This window comes from Hesperophylax consimilis, chromosome 4 (assembly GCF_061612785.1).
Source record: "Hesperophylax consimilis isolate HC1 chromosome 4, BYU_Hcon_1.0, whole genome shotgun sequence".
Classification (NCBI taxonomy): domain Eukaryota; kingdom Metazoa; phylum Arthropoda; class Insecta; order Trichoptera; family Limnephilidae; genus Hesperophylax; species Hesperophylax consimilis.
The window spans coordinates 22,360,445-22,384,589 of record NC_142839.1 but is presented as its reverse complement, the minus strand read 5'-3'; the positions used below and the strand labels follow the sequence as shown (position 1 = coordinate 22,384,589).

The window sequence follows — 24,145 nt, the reverse complement described above, 5'->3', positions numbered from 1 at the left end:
GATATGAAGTTTTCGCATAATACGCGTTTGTTTGTAGGGAGTGTAAGCACTGCAAACCCAATAAAAAAAACATGAAACAAAATGGGAAGCTGGAAACGGGAAGCTTCGTTGATTGTAAAATTAACCAACAAATTTCTAATCTGACATGTACTTATATGTAAAATAAAATAATCATTTTGCCAGATAAACATATTTTAATAATATATATTAATTTACATTTACCAGTTTGGTAAATTATTCGGGATCTGGCCACGCTCAATTCAATTTTTTTTTTCAATAAAGCATTTTCATTTTAGGTTAGGTTAGGTTGGGTTATTATAGATTAGGTTAGGATAGGTTAGGTTAGGTTGGGTTATTATATGTCAGGGTGGATTAGGAAAGTTAAGGTTAGGTTGGGTTATTATGGGTTAGGTTTTTATAGGTTAGATTAGGAAAGGTTATGTTAGGTAAGGTTAGGTTATTATAGGTTAGGTTGGGTTATTATAGGTAAGGTAAGGTTAGGTTTAGGTTATTATTGGTTAGGTAAGGTTAGGTTGGGTTGTTATAGGTTAGATTAGGATAGGTTATGTTAGTTCAATTGGGTTTTTTTACATACAAAAATTCTTTTAAAAACTTGCCTTAATACACTTATTTTAATAAATAACGGGATTTTTAACACATAATATGTAAATAATAATTTCTCTCCATTTGACGGAACACCGACATGAAGTTTGCGCATAATACGCGTTTGTTTGTAGGAAGTGTAGGCACTGCCAACTCAATAAAAAACATGAAACACAATCGGAATCTAGAAACGCTTCGTTGATTGTAAAATAAGCTAATGTACTTATGACATGTACTTATATGCATAGTAAAATGATAGGTTAAGTGGTGTTAGTATCACTTAAGGTGGAAACACATTATTAAAACCCGACGCGACCCGATGAAACGCGATGCGTGTTGAGTCGAATCAAATGTATTGTTTTCTTATGACCAGAATCACACTATGAACACCCGACATGGCGTCGCGTCGGATGTTCATAGTGTGATTCTGGTCATAAGAAAACAATACATTTGATTCGACTCAACACGCATCGCGTTTCATCGGGTCGCGTCGGGTTTTAATAATGTGTTTCCACCTTTAAACTTGGCGAAGCCCAACTAAATACCTCCCGCAGGGCCTAGCAGCAAAAAACCCGCAGAGCGGGTTTTTAACTACTATTCATATTTATTTTTTTTATTTTTTATTGTAAGAATATTTCTAAATGTTATAAATATAATTAGTTTTGTCAAGTTCAAAAATATGAGTTATCCATTTTTTTTATTATTCCCTAGAGATATTTATTTTTGAAAGTTGGACTGAGTATGGGACATGTTTAATTGCAGTTAGTTAGGTAACATTTAATTTGTTGTATTATAATTTTTAGTTCAGGTTTAGAATGAATTTTTTTGAATAGAGAATGGGATGGATTTTGTTTTTTTCAGTATTTGAGAATCGGAGATTTCAATCGAACCAGTTTTTCAATTTTTTCTATCAGTATTTCCTAGGATATTATAAGTATTCCAATTAATACCTTAAAAAATTACGACAGTGGCGTCTGCGTGTAAAATAATATTATTTTTCCGTTTGACTATTGTATGAATATATTATTTACGTGTATGGTAAACAGGAAAGGTCCCATGACTGTAAATGCCGAAATTACTTATTTTTGGCTGACTACGCACGTAATTTATTTTTACCACTTTTTACCAATTTTAGCTTTTTATCCATTCTACAGATATAAAATTAAATTTAATATTTTTTTATTTACTTAGAAGTTTGTCATGCGATATGGACGAGTACTTTTGAGATTTTTAAAAACTTATTAATTCATCATGATTAAACTAATAAATTGTTAATAAGGCAAGTTGTGATGTTTTGAACATCCACATAAATAAACGATAAATAATAAACGAACGTGCTCTAAAAATTTTTTGTTTGGGCTAACGGATGGGATTTGTTGACAGGCGGGCTAGAAGTGCCATGTTCCCACGGGAAAGGAGCAGAGATCGATGAAACAGTCGAGTCCTGAACTTAGATACGTTGACAGCTCCAAGAAATCAATACAAGTCAGAAGTGATATGTGAAATTACAGTTAATTATTGAATTCAAATGGTATTAGAGAATATTGTGGAATATTGAATTAAAGAGAAAGATTATTGATCCGGTGTTTGTGTGAAGTGAAAGTGTGTTAGATTAAACGTGATTTCGTAAATATGTAGTTCAAACTAAGTGACTTGTCTTAAAACCATGGAAATGATAAAAATAATGATTGCGTTTTTAAAACAGAGTGAACATATAAAGGCAGGAAGTGTTTAATCGGGCAAGGTTATTGATTTGGCGAGATGGCATTCTATGCACGGAGACCGAAAACCAGAGAATCAAATAGATTATTAACTGTGGGTTCGAATCCTGACAGATTAGGGAGGTACAATTTTATTTACAGGAATATTTAATTACCCTTTTATAAGCGTAGGGAGGAGGTCGAAAATTGAAGTGATTTGACTATATAGTGTAACCAGGTAAGCTTCACGCTGAGAATGAGAGGTGACTAACTGGGTGAGTTTTTTATATTATTTATTAAATTCCAGAGGACCCCTTTTAAAAGACGGATACAACCGAGGTACAGGAACTAAGTTTACGATACCTGCCGCCCAAATAATGTTATCATTAAAAGGAATACCCTAGACGGATTGTCAATCAGCTGTGAGTGAGAGACAGGCCAATGACTTTTTCATATATAGGCTGAGAGGCGCGGTGTACAGTCAGTCAAAGGGGAAGTTTTGCTAGCGTATGCCCTCCCGAATTGAAAGCGATCGGATGCAACCAGACGGAACAAAATGAAAACTTTTCTTCTGTTATTTGACTTTCTAATTTAATACTTTTCATCTATTGTTTGACTTTCTAAGTTACGAATTGGGATGCACAAAAACATATCTAGAGGCAAAAGAGGGAGATAGTAATCTCCGAAATAAAACTACCAACCGAACAACTTTTCTCAACAGGTACCTTTCGAGAGGTAGGCAGCCTCTTTAAATTAAATGCAAAAATCAAACCAATTATCCGTTTATACCTACCTGAGAGGATAGGTATTCAGTAGAAGTTACCCATACCTAATACACGAGGATGCTAGTAACCTCATAAAATAATTACTAGAACCAAATATTAAAATACAGACAGTCCTCATCCTAAATTTGGCATCTCGAGTAGACCTTACATATATCTCACATGATAATTGGCTGAATGGGTAGGCACACAACCTATCGCTAAAAAGCAGGCTAAATGTCGACAAGATTGTCGTGTGTTATCTATGTTATTGACCTAGAAAGGGATGTAAATCCCCGACGACGAGGGAGTTACAACGTTTTCTAGAGGTGGCACGTAACTTAGGACCTTACGTGTCACATTTTCGCGACTAGATTCGTGACAAGGGATGTCATGGCTTTCCCCTTCTACACTCAGTAAAGTAGATTTCCTGGAGGTGTTTGAGGTTGGGGCAATTCTGAAATTGGTGATGAGACCTGGTTTTCTTTATTCTGGCGTGACGGTTGCCGATTTGGAACAAGGGGAGACCCGGCCGGTTGTGATATCCAGACACGCAGATATCGATCGCCTTGCTCAAATTATCATCCATCGGTTTTGTTTGGTAAAGAGGAGGAGCCAATCTTAACTTGAAAAAAATTCATTTCCTTTCCTCTCCTTCCCCTCCCAAAATATATACATGGATGGCGCCGACAACTAACACCATAAATTTATCGTATGTATATCACATATATAAAATCTAACACTTTATTATATTCACATTACCCTACGATAGATAGAATCGCGTAGCCAGTTGGGGGAGCAGGCGACTTAGAAGAAAGGTTTATAAAATGGCTTTAAAACACAGCGGTAATGGATTCAACTCACTCTATCTCAAAAGAACCAAGGGATACCACACATACATAGATAACTAGGTTTCTAAACCGAGAAACAAAAAACCAACACAACGTTCGGTGAAAACTTTTTATACTGAACCGTCACGTGAAATGAGTACGTTCAAGGTCGTACGTCACGTAGACAAACTAGGATGTACACACTTGAAGGGGTGTGTAATAAGGAGAGGGACAAAGGCTTGAAAGACGGAAGGGAAGACATTCCTACCCCGGATATATACATAACCAAAGCCTTATGGAAAGTTACCTATGGGACTTAAAGAAAATTTATCGTAGAAAGAAGAGAAGGAAAAAGTTTGAAGTAGAAAGGGCAGATCATTACAAAGTTAATTTTACAATTGCCTCCTATTTGCTTCTACCTTTCATAAAGGCGAATTAATTTTCATAGAATGTGCAATAAAATACTTTTTTTATTAGTTAAATAAAAATTTTCATATTTGAAAATATTGAAATAGGTCAGTAAATAATTGTAGACTTCTTCTGGATTACCAGTTTTAAATATTGGAATTTGTTTGCTAATGGATGAAAATAATTTGCTTTGCATACTTGAATTATTTATAAATGCATAACCGGATTAGAAATTTGATTTTTAATCCTTAAATTTTTTTTTTAAATTATTTTTATCGAGCCCTGGGGCAGAACCTCCTTTGGTACTGCTTTTAAAAGTTTCAATTTCGCCCTGTGTGATGACTTAACGTATAATTATTTATTTTCTTTCTATTTTACTTTCTATATTATTATTTATTCATTATAACTTATTTGTTAATATTTACCCAGCCACCGACCAGTCTTCCATTACACGCGTCGTGTATGAGAAGGAGTTGGAAGTTTTGGCGGACCTAACAACGGTTTTCCTGGTAAAATAAATATACGAAAAATTCAGGTACTCACTTTAAAGAAATATTCATGAAAATTAATGATGTCGTCGGCTCCAACTCTATTCTTCAGGTATGATTGGTACATGACCTTCAATGGTTCCGCCTAGAAAAAATCGGTTTAATCAAAATGTAGTACATTAAAATGCACATTACAAAATGCTATTTTCAACATTGTCGGTCATGCTTAAATTGAGTTCCTGTTAACTAACTTGCCTGCAGAAAATAATGATGGACTTTTTTGTGCAAATCGGAAAATTTCGGATGTGACGATAGTATTTTTCTAAAAGAAATACTTTAAGTTACTTAAAATAAAGGCAAGGATTTTGACCTTCGTGTTACCAACAGGAGTTACCAAATCTGTGAATAACTTTTTCCTTAAATACTGATTAATAATATTGTTGTTTTTTTTTGTATTATTGCATAACCTTAAAACATGAAATGCGTAGGACATCTCAGTGAATGACTCACTGTGGTAACACAAGTTTTGTTTTGCGCCTTGGCATATCGAAGATTAATTAAAAAGTATAACATTTAAATATTGCAGCTATCGTGAGGATTCAAAGCAATTTCGAATTTTTTTGTTTATTCACATTTATAATTTAAGAAATAATAAATTCTTCCAGAAACTCAACATCTAAAATATTTCGAGTTTTTTATTTTTATTGTTAAACATGATTATGTTTGCTTAATAGAAGCAAAATATAATTTCTACCTCAGTATAATTTCGTATTTTATCTAATCTAAATCACTAATTAAAAAAAATATATGAAACCAAAATCAGAGACATCCTTCTAGATAAGAACACCTGATGGTTTGTGTGAAAAAATAAATCATTTTTTCATCTTCATTTAAGTCGATCTAATTACCGGAGATTATGCGAGACACACATATATATATACATTTAAATCAAGCATTTATACATCAAAATACAATAGATATATCCGTATTTTGTTTGTTAAAGTTAAAAATAAAACCCTCACATATTCAATAAGTACTTGTTGAAACACTCTCATATCTTTCCTGGCATCCATAAGTCTGGGTAGCATTATTCTGGAGTGAAAATTGTACATTTTCTTCATATCTTCAAATATCTTAAAATCTGAATTAAGTTTTTTTAAGGCCACAGGTATCCGTTGCTCTTTTAGACACCGCCCATAGAACCGGACACAGCTTCTTAATTTGTTTACGTATATCTTCTCGCCTTCAATGAGGTCGTCAAAATCTTTTATTGGCTCAGTTCTGCAATCAAATAAATCATAATGTATGTTTTTAGGTATTTTCAGTTCTATGGTTTATTTGATTGCAGAACTGAGCCAAAATCTTTTATTTTCTCAGTTCTGCAATCAAATAAATCATAATGTATGTTTTTAAGGTATTTTCAGTTCTATTATTTATTTGATTGCAAAACTGAGCCAAAATATTTTATTTTCTCAGTTCTGCAATCAAATAAATCATAATGTATTTTTTTAAGGTATTTTCAGTTCTATTATTTATTCTTAGGTTAACATTTTTACAAAAAATTTTAACCTAATAATCCATATAGACGGATTCGGATGAGTTTCCGACATCTTTACCAATATTACCAATAAGCGTACTGACTGAATATGTTTGCTTGTCAACATTCATCCTCTCACTAAAATACATATTTTAAATTTTACACAGTGATAAACAACCATTTACTCTACATGAATGATTGGTTGTCGGTTGTGTTGAAAGCACGTTTATTAGTAAGGCCTTCAGTCTTTTATTTATCGCTAATAATATAATAATTTAGGACAAGGCCCTAAATTTAATTTGGTGTTAGGTACTTACATAAGACGTTTTATTTTTTCTATGTTGGGTTCCTCATCTTTGTTTTCCTCACACTGATATTCTGGAGGGAAATGAAAAGTTTAAGTGGGCAGTTACGAAACACAACTAATTACATCAAGTTACTAAATGTAAAAATATAAAATTGAGTAATTTCTAACAACGTGTCAATGTTAACAATGGTCTCTCCTGGATGATACCATATCTTCCAACGTAAAACCATGTGCAAATATAAGTATAGCTAGCGCATGTTAAACACCTAAATGGATTGACATTTAAAGTTTTTTCAAGAAGCATTATCATAAATGTCAAAATTTATCAATTATTGCAATGATGTCACGAAAATCTTCACTCTTCAATAATATTACATTTTTATACCTGAAACGAACTAAAATACACACATATAAAATACACAATTAATACACTTACGTTCTGTTTTTTTTTTTAAAAACTGATCTTCTAATAAATCACGAATAGCATTTTTCCAAGAATTGTGATCTTCGAGAGAGTTTTTCGTAAAAACAATCTTTTTATTTATATTTTTTTCCACGTAATCGCATACTTCAAAGTAATGTTTGTTTATTAAGTTGTCATTTTCAGACGATTCTTTATAATGAAGAGTTTTCATTGGGATCGTAGTGCATATTTTTAATTGATGAACCATCCCTACCGCCTGAAAAGCACACTTATTTGATAAATTCGTAACCAAATCTTTTCCGTCCATTATATTCTCATATTTTGACTGATTTTTTTATATTATAATTAAACAGATATAATACTTTTATATTGCTCATTTTATTATTATAATATTCCAACAAAATAAAATAGAAAACAACAAATAAAAAAGATTAACCCTCTGATGATCGAAAATGTCTGGCCAGACCACTGAGATTTTGATAGTTGCGTAGCTGTTTTTCTGGCATGTTAGAAGGAAAAAGTTTCATCACTTAATCAAAATCGGTGCGGCAAAAGTAACGGGTACAGAAACAGCTAGATTTCCTATCTTTCGTTGTGTTTTTTTTTGATGATCGTGTAGAAAAACTACAAGGTCTGTGCAGACCTTAAAAATTAGGTAGCTCTAAAATTTAACAACCTTAGGTGGTGAAAATTTCATACAATTGATAAACAACCGTGCATCTGAAGACCTTACTAATTGAAAAGATAAATAGGAACAGACATAAAATAGTTCATAGAAAGAAAACATAAATCACTTAACCAGCTAAAGTGAGTTATTTTTCTGTTATATAAACTGTCAATAATAATAATTGCTCAACCAATTTCAAAACGGAAAAAATCAGAGATTTCAAAATTCAAAGAACACAGTCATTTTACGTAAGAAATTCGCAAGAGAAATATCACATCCCAATAAAGAAAGACAAAATGTTGCTTTTAATTCCCAGAAAAGCATGAACACTAAAATCTGGTTTTTTCAACGCAATAAAGAAAAAAAATGATGTAGCTTTTAATTCCCAGAAAAACAACAACCAAATCTGAAAATTTTAACGCATTGCCTGTTTATATATAAAATGTTTAGCAACACATGTATTTGGTATTCATTATTTATTTATAAGTTCTTATAAAATTTGAATAATGTAACATAATTTGAATATTGGTGTAATTAATTACCTTTCACATAAAATTAAAGCACAATTCACAACATGCAATTATTATATAACTGCTTGGCCAAAACTAAAATGTCAATGTATTATATTATACGATTTTTGTTTTTATAATATAATATTGATTACATTTTATGATTTTGACTGTCCAACTAGGAAGGATTCCTAATGATTCCTAATGATTCCTAATTCCTAATTCCTAATTCCGAATGGAATAGTATATTGATTATTTTATGAAAAAAACACTATTTGTGAGAATATCAAAAAAACTTTCACCCTCAATTGCACGACGCGTCTTTGCAGGAAAATTAAATTCCAATGCGCATGAGAGTGGGATAATCGTCAGATATTGCCGGATTAAAATAAAAAACAGAGTGAAAGATTTTTTTAATTGTCCTCGGTAACTAAACTCTTACAGTTTTCATACAATGTGTAACAAAACGGTTGTAAAGCTTTTTTTTATAAGTAAGGCTTTTAAGCCTCCCAGATGTCAAAAAAGAATCTTGCAACTAGATTCGAGATTAGATTTGTGGTCTCTTCATATCTACCGGCACAGACAAGTAGGGTTTCAGACACGGCGCAGACACGAGCATGCACATCTACTGGCATAGAACCGTGAACCTTAAAAGCCCTGAACATACGCGATTTAAAGGGTAGGTACCAGCACTCCATTGTGGACTGCTAACTTCGCTTCTTTGGACAATTCTTTGTAAGTTCGCAATGCGCAATTGAATGCACAATGTATGAAACTAATTGAGCCGTGTTTGGTACCTTACGTGTCTGGCACGTTACGTGCAGGAAGATGTGATTCGACCTTAATCTCTGCTTACGAAATATAAGTGCAGTTCAGGGAATAAAATAATTTATAAAAACCAGAAGTAATTATTTCAAAGAAATATGAGGTAGATAAAATTGGCAGTCAGTTTGTTAGTAAGGTAAAACACAGAAACTCAAAAATGTTTTAGGTACCAACTAATCTTCAAATGGAATTTATGAAAGCAGTCATAACATAAATCGTAAGGCTAGCTTTAGACTTGTAAGTTTTTTCGTAAATTTACGACTTCTAGCCAATGGGCATATTGGATTTTCAAAATGCAATATGCCCATTGGCTAGAAGTCGTAAATTTACGAAAAAACTTACAAGTCTAAAGCTAGCCTGATAATAAAAGTAAGTAAGACGTAAGTAGTCATAAGAATAAAATTTATTATTATTTTGTACCGTTATTCCAGTATTTTGAATTATAAGTTGTAAGTCAGAAATAATAAAGGTGTACGAACACTGGGATGTGTTTGTTTGTACTTACTGTTCCTGGAACAATGTATGCCAACACTAAGTAGTTTTCGTGCAGGTAACATTTCATTTTTTCCGTTTTTTTATTACCATATTTTACATTTAATATTTGACATTTTATTAATTTTCCACGATTTTCAGATATATTCCTCTAAAAGAAAACATTTTCTTAGTGGCAAGATTTTTCGTAGTGAAAACAGAACATTTTTGAATAGTAGTTACGTGTTATATTAACCAAATAATATAATCAAATAATTTCAAAAAAATAATTGTATAATAACAATTCTCTCATACCTTTATTCCCATAATTGATTCCGAATCCGAATTGATGACCATGTTGATATTATTTAAACATTCCTTAATTGATGTCATAATTTTCCAATACGTCTCTTTTTTAATTTTTTTATTTTTTACGGTTTCTTCCTTGGCTACTACTTTCTCGTATTTTCTTTTTATGTTATCAATAAAACTCCTATATCCTCTTATTATTCTGTCGATAGGAAAATTAAGATCCCCTGTGTTAATATTCATAATATATCCAAATTCTTTTTCTTTTATCTGAAATTGAAAATTGATTAAAAATTTGAATTAATTTTTTTTTTTTAAGGAAGGTACACAGTGTAAGATTTAAAAAATAAACGATTTAACTACTATTACGTACTCAATTCATTATTTTTTTGTCACTGTACAATTTATTTATTAATATCATATTATTTCTGACTTGCTAATATTTATTAAGTAATATGTGTATTTTTTACTGCAAAATACATTTTTTTTAGAAAATATTTATTCAGGAAAAATAATGTTACATAATTTACGGAAAATATTGTTATTATTTGACCTAATTTTATACTTAAGATGTACCACAATAATAAAGCTAGGCTGGTGTGTAAGCGGGATATGTCATTTTGTTCGTTATTTTTATGTATTAAAATATTCATTTTATATTTTCAGTGTGTCTTTAACTTGAAGTTAAACATCTTAATAATAATTTGTATTTCGTATAGTGAATTAATCCAAGATATTTATAGTCGAATTACCCGAATTTTTAATTTTTTTAGTTCTTGTTGAGAATGAATTTTTTTGATGGAGAATTGGATGGATTTTGTTTTTTTCATTATTTGAGAACCAGTTTTTCAATATTTTATATCAGCATTTCCTAAGGTTTTATAAGTATTCCTATTATAGTACCTTAAAAAATTACGACAGTCTCATCTGCGTGAGATATAATTTGTCCGCTTCCCTTTTGTATGAATATATCATTTACGTGCATGGTAAACAGAAAAGGTCCCTGGACTGTACATAGTGTACATGCCGAAATAACTTATTTTTGCTGACTAAGCACGTCATTTATTTTCACCACTTAAAGGCGTTTGAATTTAAGCTTTTTATCCATTTTACAGATGTACTATTGAGTCTAATATTATTAATTAAATAACAAGTTTGTCATGCGATATGCTATCATAAGCACTTATCAGAGATTTAAAAAAATCTTTTTAATGAATTTTGAATAGTCGTGGTTAATTTTGCAATTGTATCCTATGTGTTTCTACCAAAGTTTCTACCTTCAATAAAGCCGAATTAATTTTCATGGAATGTGATTGAACATTCTATTTATAATTAGCTTAAAAATTGCTACATTTGAAATTATTGAAAAAGGTAGGTAATAATTGTTGACTTCTTCTGGATCATTAGATTTAAATATTGGAATTTATTTATAGATAAATTGATGGAAATATTTTGCTTTGCAAACTTAAATTATTTGTAGCCGAACCACCTTTCGTGCCGCTTTTAAAGTTTTCTTTTTTGTCCTGTGTGGTGAAATAACTTATAATTATTTATTATCTACTTATTTGACTGGTTATTATACGTCTATTATCATTTATTCATTCTTACTTACCTTTTAATATTTACCCAGGCACCGACTAGTCTTCCATTACATGCGTCGTGTATGAGAAGGAATTGAAAGTTTTAACGGACCTACTAACGGTTTTCGTAAAAAAGAATAAATATAAGAAAATGGCAGCTACTCACGTCAAAAAAATCTTTATTTAAAATGATGATGTTGTCGTCAATTTCCAATCTCTTCGTAACGTATGATTGGTACATGAACTTCAATGGTTCCATCTAGAAAAAAACAGTTGTGTCAAAATGTAGCAAAGCACATTACAAATGCCATCATTCATATTATCAGTCATGCCTAAAATAACCTGAAAACATAAACTTTAGTATATCTCAATTACTCATCGAGATAATACAAGTTTTGTTTTGCGTCTTGGCATATCGAAGATTAATTAAAAATAAATAAATTTAGTAAATAAATACTACACTTATTGTGATTATTGTTGTTTAGTAGAAGCAAAATATAATTTGTATCTCTGTATAATTTTGTATTTTATCTTACTTAAATAACTAAATAAAAAACGTATATTATCAAAATCATCTTTCTAGGTAAGAACACCTGAGGTTCTGTGTGACGAAAAAAATTACAAAAGTTATCTTGACATTAAACGATCGGTGCTTCATTTAAATCGGTAATGACCGTTGATTATGCAAAACACACATATATATTTAAAGCAAGTTTGTTCGTCGTTATATGTTTGAAATAAATGAGAATTATCGCCATTTCGTTTGTTACAGTTTAAAAAACCCTCACATATTTAATAAGCACTTGTTGAAACTTTCCCATATCATTCCTGGCACTTATAAGTGTAGGCAGCATTATTCTAGAGTGAAAATTGTACATTTTCTTCATGTAATCAAATAAATTAAAATTTGAATTGAGTTGTTCCAAAGCCACAGGTATGCATTGCTTTTTAAGACACGGCCCATAGAACCGGACACAGCTTCTTAATTTGTTTACGTATATCTTCTCGCCTTCAATGAAGTCGTCAAAATCTTTTTTTGTCTCACTTCTGTAATAAAATAAATCATAATGTATGTTTTTAGATGTTTTCAGTTGTATTCTTTATTCTTAGCTAAGCATTAATAGAAAAATGTTCAACAAAAATTCCATAAAGAAGGATACGGATGGTATTCGGATATCCTTACCAACATTATTATTTAATAAGCGTACTTACTGAATATGTTAACTTGTAAGCTTGTCAACATTTACTCTATTACTAAAATACATATTTAAAATTTTACGCAATGATAAACCACCATTTACCAAAAAAGGATGAATGCTTGGTTTAGGGTTGTGTAAAATTTAAAACAGGTTTATTAGTAAGGCCCTCAGCGTTTTATCTATCGCTAATAATATAGTAATTCAAGCCACGGCCCAAAACTTGATTTAATGTTAGGTACTTACATAAAACTATCATTTATTTCTGTGTCGGGTTCATCATCTTCGTTATCCTCAAGCTGTATTTCTTTTTCACACTGGTTTTCTGGAAAGAAATGAAAAGTCTAAGTGCAGTTACAAAGCAAAACTAATATCATCAAGTCACTAAATGTAAGTACATAAAATAAAGTAATTTCTAATAACGTTTTGATTCCGAATGATGGTCTCACCTGGACGATATTTTATCTTCCAATGTCAAACCACGTGAAAATACTACTATAGCTATGGAATTATTATGTATGTAAAAAACCTAAATGGATTTTTCGTTTCACTTTTATCGAGATTGAAATTGGACCCCTGACTTTTGGGTTTTTGGCTGAAAAGCTTACCACTCTATCTGCCACAGATAATTACGTTCAAATACGGTCAGGCAAATAAAAAATTAAACAAATCCGGGTTGCCCACTCTGGAAGTTCATGGATGAGTACTTCAGAGAAAGGGTAGACTACGTGGACTACTTCAAGGAAATAGAATGCTTAAAATTCAAGAATAAACCACAAAAAGTTCCTGTATGCGTATTATGTACATGAAACAAAAAATAATTTTTAAAAAAAGTACATATGATAAAGAGAAGATTTTTTTTTCAATATGGCTTGCGAATTTTTGCTTCCCGTGAGATGGACAGAGGAGTAGAAGTCACCATCTACATGTGCAATACACTCAACAATAAGAAAATCCTAAAATGCTGAACTGAAAATAACTTCTCATTTTGATTACGGCAAAATTTTTTCTCTAAATTTGTTTGTTTTTTACCGTTAATCGAACTCAAATATAACAGAATTCTTTGAAACTTTAGAATTAATTTAAAATTAAAATAAACAAGACACATTAATTTTTGGAGATTTCAATATCGATATATCAAAAGACACTGATACTGAACGGAGATATATTCATACCTTGAAATCTTATAACCCAATGTTTCCCGCAAGGGTAACTAACGACACCAGCTCATTGATAGATCACATCATTACAAATAGGACAAATATTTCCGAAGAAATTTCTAATATTGATGATCCCTTTAGTGACCATAATGTACTCATATTAGATAATAAAAATTCACTGAAAAACCTGCCCAATAACAGTTTCGCAAGAATCCTCTCAAACGCTTACAATAAATTATAAAAAATAAAATACTTCACTTAAAACATGTAAATTTACCCATTCGTCTGACGATATAAACAAAAATTATAATAATTTCGCTAATTATCTTGAAAATGCTATAAATTCGTGCAAAACAAAAGTAAAAACTTATAAAGGAGACAAATTTAATAATGTAACCAAAGATATATTATGTCTAAATATTATATCAAATTACCTAATGAAAACATGAACAAGCCACAAAACCCAACAATAGCTCGTAAATCTTTTGTCATAAATAGGAAGTAAAGGAACCAAAAAAGATGACATTTTTTCTTTCAGTAGGGGAAAACTTAACATCCGTCATAACGTCTAAAACGGATGTAAATATGATCTACATGGAACCTCAAGCAATACAATCTTTGAACGCAATCAGGACTTAATCTTAAGTCTAAATGACACAACATAGTTGGGTATTAAAGGAACTGTAGAGCTTTATGCGGACGACACAGTATTTTTTTATAACAAACTGAATCTAGCGGAGCTTAAAACGGAAATGAATGTTGATGTTTCCCATCTCACAAGCTGGTTGAGAATAATCAAACTGACCCTTAACGCAAAAAAAACGCATTTCATTATTTTCAAAATTGGTTACAACTGTCTTGAAAAGACAACAAACACAAAATATTTGATCTCCACATAAATCATGTGAAGTAGAAAATTACCCCCATAACTGGTGTACTGTATAGGCTTCAAGGATTACTACCCATTCATTTACTAACTCCGGTGTATTATGCCATTGTACATTCACACCTATTTTAACGCTGCGGTATCTGGGGCTTTGCCTGAAAGAAACTGATAGCTGAACTGCAGGTGGTCCGAAATAGAGCTCTCAGAAATGTTCTTGGTCTACCATGGGACACACATGTCAAGGACATCTATTCTATTTCCGGTATCGTTCCAACCACAATTCTTCTCAAACATGAAATCGCGACCACTACCCTACAAATTACCCAACAATCAACCCAAAATAACATCAATCTTATTTACAATCAAAACATCCACAACAACACTACTCGGAATAACAATAAAATCCGCATTCCTCTACAAAACACACTACAAAAATGGCATAAAATATTTTAATATAATAAATAATATAATAATAAACTACATTGCCTACAGACTCTCTTCCAGATATGTATAAAAAAACCAGCATGTACAAAAAAATCGAAGTATGGCTTTAAAATAGTATTTTCTAAAAACAGACTTTAAAGGAATACTTAAAAACATATAAAAACGAAAACACGTAATTGTTGTCGTGTTGTTTCTTTCTCTCTCCTTTCCTATCCCCTGTATTTGTAAAGCATAATCTATTTTTACCAATGTGTTGGTAAGAACCATTTTGTAAATTCCTACCTTGACTTTGTGATGTTTTGTCTCCCTGTTTGTTTTCTTTTTTGATTCTTGTTTGTTCTATTTAACACCCCTTTTTCTATTTTGTATGTGAAACTTACAATTTTGATTATTATTCTATTTTTGTACTGTTTCGTACGTGAAACTTATAATTTGGCATAAAAATACCAGTGTAAAATTGTACCTATTAACTCCCACCTATGTATTGTAAGTTCCTCTCGTCCTACAGTGAGTTTTGAGTGAGTAAATCATCGGGATTTCTCTACCGAGATTTTTTTTTTACTTCGTCCATTAAATAGCCATATTGTCTTCACAAGTATAGAACTAGAACAGTGCCGTTATGTCAAAAGTTATCAATCACAAATATTGCAACGATGTCACGAAAGTCTTCATTCTCCAATAATATTACATTTCATTTCCTAAAACGAATTAAAATACTTTAAAAATACATCACCTTTAATACACTTACTTTTTGTTTTTTCTTTAATTGATTGATCATATAATAATTCATGAATAGCATCTTTCCAAGAATTGTGAACTTTGAGAGAGTTTTTCTTAAAAATAATCTTTTTATTGATATATTTCTCTTCATTATCGTGTACTTCAAAGTAATGTTTGTTTGCTTGGTTCTCTTTTTCGGACGATTCTTTTAAAGAAAGAGATTTCATCGGGATAGTAGCGCATATATATAGTTGATCAAATATCCCTACTGCCTGAAAAGCACACTTAAATGATAAATCGTAACCGAGTATTTTCTTCGCTCGTCCATTACATTCTCATATTTTTAACTCATTTTATAACATGCTTATATAAAATTGTTTATTTTATACTTAGCTTTTTTACACCAACACAATTACTTTCAGATATTACAAAAAAAATATTTTAACAATAATAAATGAGCATAAAATAAAAAAGAATCAACTATGTGATCTTCGGGATAGTTTTTTTAATATTTTTCTCTATAATCGCGTTTTTGATGATTCCTTTAAATGAAGAACTTTGCATTCCTTCATTTGCAGTGCATAATTTGAATTTCATAAATTCAGTTTTGTATTGGAAATTAAAGCCTCGATTGGGCAAATACTTGAATCACATTGAAAACGGAACACCCATAAGGAATATATAAAAACGCCCATAATTGAATATATAAAAAAAATTAAAATTAAAATGGAGTTCTACAAATTAAACTTGATAACAATAAAAAAAAACGCCCATAAGGCATTTCTAGTTTTTTTCTTTATTCTATTATTGATGGCATCATCTATAGAAACATATCGAAGTACTACCCAATTTTCAAATGGAATATGTGACAATAGTTGTTGAATAATGAGTTAGTTGTTGTTTTATAATATTTGTAGTCATTCAAAGATTTTGACCATTTAGTTGTAAGTCAGATATAAAAATAAAGAGTAAAAACACTGGCGTGTTTGTTGATACATACCGTCTGTCGAACAATAAATGCTAAAACTAAGTAGTTTTCATATAGGTAAGATTTCATTACTTCCGTCTTATTTGTACCATATTTTATGTGTAAGAACCCCCATTTTTTTAATTTTCCAAGATTTTCTAATATATTCATCTAAAAAAACATAAGATAAGATTGTTCATCGTGAAAAATGTAACATTTTTATATTTGGTTGAATATGGTTGATACATGAAAAATTATCACCTAAAAAAAAGGCCAGTGATGTATTCAAGTAATTTAAATTAATCAATTTGGATAGAAACAACACTGTCCATACCTCTAATCCTATAATTGGTGTCGAATCCGAATTTACGACCATGCTGATAATCAAAAAATGATCCCCTATTGATTTTATCGTTTTCCAATACTTCTCTTTTTTGAATTCTTCATTTTTTGTACTCCTAGCCACTCTCTCGTAATTTTTTTTTATTTTCTCCATAAAATACCCATATGTTCTTGTTATTCTGTCCACCGGAAAATTGAGATCCCCACTATTCATTTCGATTATATACCCAAACTCTTTGTTTTTTATCTGAAATTTTAAAAATAAAATTAATTCATGAAGATGTAAATGAAGATTTAAACAATAAAGAATTTTTGACATTTAGGTATATATTCATGTACTCATTTAATTAATTTATTAAAGTCACATTTACTAGATGAATTTATTTATTCAGAAAGGTATAAGTTTGGATTTAAAAAGTAAACGAAACGTGATATTTAGGAGTTTATGTATGCACTCAATTCATTAATTTATTTCTTATCATTCAATTTATTTCTTTTTGTTTAATTCCTTTATTTAAATTAATTTATAAATTTTTAAATTAATTTTCAATTATAAATTTACTGAAATCAAACACAGACTAAAACAGAATCAACTGAACTATACCAAAAAACACTTCATATATATAACTATACCAAAAAACACTTCATATATATCAAAAAACATCTTACTTATTTTAAAATTATTAAAACAAAAAAAATTATATTGCATGATATATTTTGATAATTAAATTTATTTGTAACTTTGATGTAATATTAATTTTCTTATAATTAAATTATACATAATATGTAAATGAAATCCTCAGCACGGGAGATCCCAGTGAGGATATCATTAAATCTATTTGTTACACAAAAAAAAGATACTAAAACACTTATTATTTTTATTATTATTATTTATTTTATTCAATTTATTAATTTTTAACTTTTATTTATCGACTCATTACTTATTAAAGTTATTACTTTTTACCTATTGCTATGATTTTCTTATTTACCATCGTCGTTACCTTTATTTTTTAAGTGTTAAGTGCGTGTATTTTTTACAATTAAACATATTAATAATGTAATGTAAACAATACATGTTCACAATGTATAAAGTAAAATCATTAACAGCTTTTCGTCACTATAAAGAGACAAGGCTCTTGCCTTCAATGGAATTCCAACTCAAGCAATACAATCATAATATGGATATGTGTCTAGTGTGGTAGTCGAAAAGCATGTAAAAAACCTGTATCCAAATATATTTTTATGAATAAAGAAAAAAAAATCATCTATAAGTATGAGAATAATTTGAAAACGAAAAAATAAATAAGAAAAAGTAGAATATAGAAATAAGTAACACTAATGAGCAGTTCTACGATTTTTTTAAATTGAAGCTGAAATTCATGAATACTTTAGTTTTAGATAGGAAGGTTGTTAAATTAAATTATTCCGAGATAAAGGGAACATATAGGGAATATCTTGAACATGTTTAGTGTTCAATTTTGGGGTTTTAATGTTATTTAGGTATATTTCCAATGAATGTGAGTTAATTAACAGTTTTCTTTAAAAAAATTAAAATAGACCTAAATTCATCACTTTTTATCTAAAATTGAACAAGGATGAAAACTTAAAATTAATCCAAGAATGTGTTAGTGTGAGTTTAATAAGAAAACGAATGTGTAATATTTACTTTATTTACTTATTAATTGATTTTCTTTTTACTAACATCTTTTTATCATCTCCAGAAATCATCTTCAGAAAAATTCCCACAGAAAAACTCAACACATAAACACGCTACAAGGTTCACAGCAAAAAAAACTATTTTTCAAAAAGGATCACAATACATGGCCATTAAAGTATATAACAACCTTCCACGTAGCATCAAACAAATAACCGACACACTTAAATTTAAATCAACACTAAAAAAATATATTTTAAACAAATGTCACTACACCTTAAATCAATACCTTACATGAATTAAATTTCTCTGTTTTTTTTTTATTTTTTATTTACTGTTATTTATTTATAAACATGTAATTGTTGGGTTATGTAATATAATGTGTATTTGTTGGGTTAGCTGGAAGAAATAGGATGTATGTAACCTATAAGCTATACCCTTTGTACTCTTTTTGTGCAATAATTTTTTTTTTTGAATTTTGGAATTTTGAATTTTGAATTTTATTATTGACTTATTTTAATCTACTTAATTTACCTATTACAATGCGAATATGTTGATTGTGTAATGATGGAGTCTTAGCCAGCCGAGGAGTTACCCACGTCGCGTGGGTAGGAACCAGACACATTTATAAACTCAGCCACCGATCAGTCATTTTTATACAATCATCGTTTAAGAGAAGGAATTTAACAGTTTCAACGGACCTAATACATAGATCTCCAATTAGAGGCGCTACTGTGTACTAATACCTCATCGAAATTTGTTCCACTATTAGAACGCGATAAGCGGTGCGCTTTTACCGGATCCGGTAGTTTTAATTAGAGCGTTGGGAGAGTTGGAGGTCAGTTGCGGGTAAAAAAGCGGAACCTATTTTTTAGTTTCAAGTCTTATCTAAATATAATACATCAAGAACCTAATAACGGTTTTCCTAATAAAGTAAACATAAGAAACTAAGTATTAATCATGGCAAGTACTCACGTTAAAGAAATCTACATGAAAATCAATTATTTTTTCAGCTCCAATTCTATTCTTTAGGTATGATTGGTAAATGGCGTTCAACGGTTCTGCCTGAAAAAAAAAAGTTGTGTGAAAAATAAGCAAAATACATTATATAATTCAATTTTTCATACAGTCGGTCATGCTTGAATGTAGATGATATTAATATGATTTTTTTTCAAGTACTCTAAATATGTGCCTGTATAAACAAAATTGGTATTTTTTTGTAAATCCTTATTTTTTTGCAGGTAACAATAAATAAACATTTTTTACTGAAAACTAAGTGTTTTGACCTTCCTCTTTGCCAACATGAGTAACTAACTAACTAACTAACTAACCATCACGCCGTTTCCCCGCAGGAGTAGGCAGAGAGGACGGACCGCCAAACAACTCGGTCTTGGCACACACTCCTTGCCTCATTTACATTCATACATCGTCTCATACATACTCTTCTATTATTCTGACTCTTGACATGGCCCGATTCAAGTATCTGATTCACTTGGTCGTGCCATGTCTTCCTCGGGCGTCCCCGACTTCTGATACCATTCACATTTGTATCGTATATTCTCCTTACACTCCTTTCTTCGCTCATTTCCTCTACATGCCCAAACCATCTAAGCATCCCTTTCTTGATCTTACTCATTACGCTTACATCAGCCTTGCACTCTTTGCGGATCTCCACATTCCTCACACGATCAAACATGGTTTTAACATACATACGCCTCAGGGATCTCATTTCAACAGCATTTAATCTACTTTCATCCTTTCTTTGCCAGTTCCATGCCTCACTTCCATACATCAAGGTAGGTACCAGCACTCCGTTGTGGACTGCTAACTTCGCTTCTTTGGACAATTTTTTGTTAGTGCCAAAGGGGTTCTGTCCTCCATTAATGGAATTACCTGCATTTACCCTTCTTTCAATATCTCTGTCAGCCCTCCCATCTCTCGTAAACATATTTCCTAAATACACAAACTCATCCACTTGCTCCAAGTATTCCTCATTCACAATTATATTGCACACTGTTTTCGTACTCTCTCTTTCAAACACCATTACTTTAGACTTACTTACATTCATCATTAACTCATTCTTCATACATACTTCGTTCATCCTTGACACGAGAGACTGTAGATCATCTATACTATTAGCAATCAGCACCGCATCATCAGCATACAACAGGCAACATACTTTCAAATTATTCAAATTCGCGCCCAATCCCACCTCTTTCAATTCTTGCATACAATTATCCATGTATAGATTGAATAACCACGGTGACATTACGCAGCCTTGTTTAACACCTTTTGTGATATCAAACCACCCCGTAAAACCACCGTTTACCCTAACACATGCAACGCTTCCCTCATACAGAGACGCAATTGCCTGAGTCAGATTTGTATTCACTCCATACTTGGACAACACCTTCCATAGCTTTTTCCTGTCGACTCGGTCGTATGCTTTTTGTAGATTTACAAAGGCACAGAAAAGTTTCTGGTTTTTTGCCAAAAATTTTTCAGTGAGCATACGCAATGAGTAGATCTGGTCCATGCACCCCCTTCCACTCATAAAAGCACCTTGCACATCCCATATTTTATCTTTGTTTCTTTTCTTACTCTTTCAATCAAAATTCTACCATAAAGCTTGCCAACTGAATTTAGCAGGCCAATAGCCCTATGATTCCCACATTCCATACATGACCCTTTACCTTTGTATAGTGGCACGATCACAGCCCTTCTCCAATCTGAAGGCGTGTAACCTTCCTTTAAACATTGGTTAAAAAGATTGCACAACCATGTGAGAATTATACGGCTACCTCCTTTAAAATATTCAACAGCAATATTGTCAAACCCAACAGCCTTACCATTCTTCATACATTTAATCGAGCTTTCTATCTCATCCATGCTAATTTCGGTAACATTCACTCCATCATCATTCATATCTGATTCGCCGCTGGAATCACTGTCACTCACTTCGCTTTCGAAGACTTCCTCGAAATAATTCATCCATCTCTCTTTTATTTTTTCCTCATTCGTCAACATTTTTCCATCTTTCGATTTTATCACTTTCATTCTTCCGTTTTATGGGCCACTCCGGGACCTTTTGACTTCCTTCCAAAACAACTTACTGTTTTCTTGGAAATGGTTTGTCATTTTTATTCATCTTATTCCTCTTCCGGGCGTTTCTTTCGCTCTTTCACTCCAACTCTTATCTTTTTCTTACATTCCTTATATACTTCTTTCGCTCGATCCTTCTCTTCGCTGGAAGCACTGCCAGCCGAAATCAGACATAACCATGTTTTCTTCTTCTCCTCTGAGACCAGTGCTTTAATCTCATCATCCCACCATGAATCACCTTTCTTCCTACCTTGCGTACTTATTCCACAAACCTCCTTAGCAGATTCACAAAAACACACTTTTATGTGGTTCCATGTTTCGCCTATGCTTAGACCATCCATTTCCTTCGCATTCAATCTCTGCACAATTCACATACTTACTTCTCACATTATCGTTTTGCAGTTTTTTTATTTTGACTCTTGTTGGAGTTAGTACTGTTTTCACTTTAGAGTGCCAACTGCAAAAGAGGTTTACTCTTGACACTGCAAGAAAGTGGTCAGTTTCGACCTCAGCCCTTCTGAAAACTCTTGTGTCCTCGGTAACGGCTATTAACCTAGAGTCAATTACTACAAAATCAATAATTGACCTCTCATTTCCTCTTTCCCACGTATATTGGTGGATACCTTTATGATCGACGAAAGTATTCGACACTAACAGGTTCCACTCTAAACATACTTCAAGTATTCTGTTCCCGTTGTCATTCGTTCTTTTATCCCCAAACATACCCTAGACCAAATCAAATCCGTCACGTCTAATTCCTACCCATTCAAATCGCCTGCAATTATAATCCTTTCGTTCATATTTTTTAGTCTCATTACATCATTCACACCAGTCCAAAAATCATCTTTCACTTCGTCGCTTTCAGAATTAACAGGGGCGTAGCAAATAACAAGAAACACCCTTGTCAAACCGATTTTAAATCTGATCCACATTATTCTCGGACTTACACATTCATACTGCAACATACATTCAATCATTCTGGAAGACAGTAGCGCTGCAACACCTTGACAAGCCCTCTCCGTATCTGGTCTCCCAGACCAAATGACGAGCCTATCATTATGCTGCATTGTACCGCTACCTTTTTTCACATTCTCTGTTATACAAAGTACGTCCAAAAATTTGATCACCATTGTATCACACAGTTCATTCATCTTTCTTTCCATTCCTCCTCTAATGTTCCATGTACCAATTTGACATTGATCACGTTCCGTCCTCTTCTTTGCGCCACCGAAGGGTTGGCGATGTGATGGATAGTGAACTTCATCGACATGAGTAACTAAACTCTCTGAAATTAATTTCCTCCGCGAATCAGCTTAAAAAGTGAATTAAATGTATTAGTATTTTAATAACCTATAAATATAACCTAAATAATTCTATGGCATTTCAGGGAATTCTCGGGATAATACAAGTTAGGTATATCTTGCTTCTTTGCGTATCTAAGGTTAAATATAAATAATAATATATGAATACTCTACTGGTTATGAGGATGAAAATCAGTAATTTTTTCATCATATATTTTTTATTACAATATTAAATAAATAAATAAATATTAAATTCTTACAAAATCCTCACTATCAAACATGTCGTATTCTTATAAATAACTAAAGTATTTTTGCGAAAGTTTTAACACGATTATGTTTATTCAGAAACAAAGTATAATTTTTGACAATAATTTCGTGTTTAACTTCGTGTTCGTTTTATTTCGTGTTCGTGTTGTAATAACACGAAATTATAGTCAAAAATTATACTTTGTTTCTGAATAAACATAATCGTATTAAAACTTTTGCAAAAATTCTTTAGTTATTTATAAGAATACGACACGTTTGAAAGTGAGGATTTTGTAAGAATTTAATATTTCTTAAATATATTTAATCTATTCAAAATAACCTGAGACATTTTACTAGATGAAAATACCTGAGGGTTTCTATGATAAAACAATCACAACTGAATTTATCTTGTTAATCATTAATTGGTTCTTTATTAAAATCATTAATTACTCCAGACCATGCGCCATACACAAATATTTTTTGTATTTTTTAAATGAAAGGGAAATCAATATCTGTATTTCGTTTTTTATAGTTAAAAACACTCACATATTCCTCTAGTACTTTATCTAACCTTCCCACATCTTTTCTGGCACCAATAAGTGTGGGAAGCATTATTCTGGAGTGAAAATTGTATATTTTCTTCATATCATCAAATATGTTTAAATTTGAATTAAGTTTTTTTAATGCCACAGGTATCCATCGCTCGCT

At 31.3% G+C, this 24,145-nt stretch overlaps 1 protein-coding gene and 1 long non-coding RNA gene across 3 annotated transcripts in view; both read right to left on the bottom strand.

Moving 5' to 3' along the window:
• LOC149424362 (triple functional domain protein-like) overlaps nt 1-4,877 on the bottom strand; it is a 28,811-nt gene extending 23,934 nt beyond the window's left edge. For both annotated transcript variants that reach the window (XM_089631299.1, XM_089631298.1), the window contains exon 1: nt 4,846-4,877. The gene's annotated coding sequence lies outside the window, so the exon portion shown is untranslated. The remainder of the gene's footprint in view (nt 1-4,845) is intronic.
• A 3-nt stretch (nt 4,878-4,880) lies between these two features.
• LOC149424361 (uncharacterized) lies at nt 4,881-7,202 on the bottom strand. The gene is made up of 4 exons (XR_016302111.1): nt 7,071-7,202; nt 6,645-6,705; nt 5,813-6,071; nt 4,881-4,935 (listed from the first exon to the last, which is right to left on the bottom strand). It is a non-coding gene; the product is annotated as an uncharacterized LOC149424361 (long non-coding RNA).
• Nucleotides 7,203-24,145: the final 16,943 nt, after the last annotated feature.